Source organism: Leuresthes tenuis, unplaced genomic scaffold (assembly GCF_036924035.1).
Source record: "Leuresthes tenuis unplaced genomic scaffold, fLeuTen1.0.hap1 SCAF_21, whole genome shotgun sequence".
Lineage (NCBI taxonomy): Eukaryota > Metazoa > Chordata > Actinopteri > Atheriniformes > Atherinopsidae > Leuresthes > Leuresthes tenuis.
Window position 1 is genome coordinate 16,202,394 of NW_027325375.1, and position 3,095 is coordinate 16,205,488.

General features: G+C 36.8%; 1 long non-coding RNA gene across 1 annotated transcript; it reads left to right on the forward strand.

Moving 5' to 3' along the window:
• Nucleotides 1-536: 536 nt before the first annotated feature.
• Nucleotides 537-1,117, forward strand: LOC140279396 (uncharacterized). Its single transcript, XR_011909334.1, has 3 exons — nt 537-623; nt 755-867; nt 955-1,117. It is a non-coding gene; the product is annotated as an uncharacterized lncRNA (long non-coding RNA).
• The last annotated feature ends 1,978 nt before the right edge of the window (nt 1,118-3,095 follow it).

Consider the following 3,095-nt stretch of genomic DNA (forward strand, 5'->3'; position numbering starts at 1 on the left):
ACAGGACACCTCCAGAGGGCCTATGTCCATACTTTGATGAGCTAGCGCTAGCGCATTGGGAGACCTCTTCAACATAGTGTTAATGTTGTGGCTTAGAAGTGTATTTGCATAGCAGAATGTTACCTGAACATACTAAAAAAAAAGTATGTAATAATTTAGATTAAAATAACAAATAAAAAAAATGTACTGAATCTTTGTTATTCTGATGATAAACAGGAAAATGCAGCCATGGAGATTTCCCTGATACTACACGTAATACTGAGCCTACAGGTGGGATCAACAAAGACAGCCTCTCATCCAGCCACGGACATCTCCACAATGAAGCAGCACGTCTAGCTGTAGCTGCAACCAGTGAGCTGCAGGAGAATATGAACATCATTTATTCTAAAATAAGAACATTGAGCAAATTTGAAAAAAATATTTTCAGTCTCTACATTTCTCTTTTCATACCTCAGGATGATGGGGATCAACAAAGGATCAAGTAAAGCTCTTTGTTTTGTGGTCGACACAACAGGAAGCATTGCAGATGACAGCAGTAACCATCACAACCTCTATAATCCACAGTAAAGTTGGAACAGAAGATGAGCCCTCAGCTTACATTATTGTGCCTTTCAGTGATCCAGGTAAATCATTAATGTTTCAGACTGAACTTTATGTTTTGGTCTACAGGGCTTTTGTTCTTGTTTTTTCCCTCAATGTTTCAATCAAAGAGGAATATGGAAATGCACAAGACATCTTTCTATTTGAATCACAGGTTTTGGGCCACTGATACAGACTAGAGATCCAAAAGTTTTCAAGAATCATATTAACTCATTAATTCCTTTGGTTGGTGGAGATACACCAGAATTGAGTCTTTCAGGACTTCAGGTGCTGTAAACTACTTCATATTTGTACTATAAAACTGATGATAAGAGAAAAGCTGACACTAAAGTCTTCTTTGCCTCATCTTCATAGTTGGCTTTGACTGGCGCTCCACCTAATTCTGAGATCTTCCTTTTCACGGATGCACCTGCTAAAGATGCCTACCTGAGAAACACAGTGATTGCACTTATAGAGCAGACCAAATCAGTGGTAAAGTACAACCTCAAATCAGGAGAAGCTAGCACTTTATGGAAAAGGCAAATAATAAAACAATTGTTGTTTAAACTTTAATTTCACTGGAGGCAGTAAGAACCCAAGATATTCTTTTTTTTTAAATCACCTTCATTTACTTTGATAATATAGATATGTTTCTGCATTTCAAGCCTGCTTTGTAATGTATGTAGAGTGTGCTTTTGCAATGTCTTCTTGAAAAATACATGGAAATCTCTGGAAATTACCTTTATGAAGAGCACTGATAAAACCTGGGTTTTGGACTTTTTCCTAATAACAATCAAGATGGTTCTTTTTGTCTTTGTGCCGGAGAACTCAGTGTTTGGTTCTTCCAAAAAAATTCTTGAATTCATATTGTTGTGTCCACATCATGTTTCCACTTTGTGATAGTCCATCCCAGATTCCTCTGAGCCCAGAGATGTTGACACAACCTCTGGAAAAGGTTAACATAAGGTTTTTTTTAAATTTCACAATAAGATTTTAATTCAATTTCTTGATGCAGTGCCAGCTGAAGGATCTGTGATAATGCATGCCCAGCTTAAAGACGATTTATAAGTTTGCGTCAGCCCCTTACTGGGATCCTGCTATAAGAAATACGGGGAACCCCCGTCTTTGTCTTCTAATCCACCAATAGGAGCATAGCAATAAGTTACATGCTGGTCAACATAACAGTCGTGCCGTTGTGTGAAATCCAAAACAAAGCTAAACAATGGAGACAGAAGCCAAATGAGATAAATGTAATTTGTGGATTTTAAACTAATAAGAAAATATGGCTGAGTTGTTGCAGCAGAAGCTTTGTCTGTCATCCAGCTCGTACCATTACTGCGCACAGGTAGATGCAGCAGAAAGAAACAGTGGAAAGATTTACAGCTCAAAAAAATAAACAAACCAATGAACAGTAGTCAGTAGGTGGAAAAGGCAGTCATTTTTCAGTCTTTCAGCTCATAAAACTTTGTGACTATAAGAATCTGACTTGTCCTTTACAGATGTAACCTACAGCATCGATACAATCTGCAAAATTCAGACATGATGTCGTAGCCAAGATCACAAAATGTTTGTCACACACTGACAAATAGAATCACACTGTCACTCAACCCGAACTATAACACACTGGAGTTGCTATTTAACCTGGACAAGAGAAGCCCATCTGTTGTCAATTGCATGAAAGCCAGTTTTAACCGACAGTAATAGAACAATCAATTTGTATGTTTTCAAAGCACATCTGTGAAGCCCTAAATAATGTTGAATGATATTTGGAGCAAAATGTGCTGACATCCTTTAGTCTTTTTTAATCAAAGAGCTTGCATTTTTCATCAAGACAATGCCAAGTACAGTCTGCATATTTCATAAAAGCATGTCTCCATAGAAGAAGATTTAGGGTACTAAACTTAAATCAGGACCTGTTACCTGTCTTTCACAGATATTCTGTGCATTGAACAAAGTAAAAATAATTTATGACATTTGATTGTGTCTGTAATAGTTGTGATGTGTATTAACTGATTGTTTGATAAGAAGTGATTTACTCATTTTATGTAAACCATGTGTTTATTCTGTATGTTTTAACAACTTTAAACCCAATTTCTATCAACTCATTTTATTTCTTGGCTTTTATTTTAGGCATGCCTCAAAACAGCACGAACACAACCAGATCATCAATCATATGAAACTTTCAGACTTTGCAGCTGCAAACAAAGGCAGGCGTGTGGGCAATGAGAATGGTGTCAACAAATCCCTACAGCCTGAAGGTTGTAGGTGAGTCCTTAGGGATTAAATGGTTGAATAAAAATAAAAAAATCTTCTTATTAGATATTCTTTATCTTGTTTAATCACAATTAATGGTCAATTTGGTTGACTTTCTTTCTTTGCAACTTTTCTATTTCCAGGTGAGTGTCCGATCAACTTCCTGTTTGACTTTTTGAAGGAGACAGAGGGTCCCTTAGGAGGGTTTGATCTTGTAGACAATTGTCCAACAGCTGGTAAAGGAAGTGCAATTTTGAGATTGT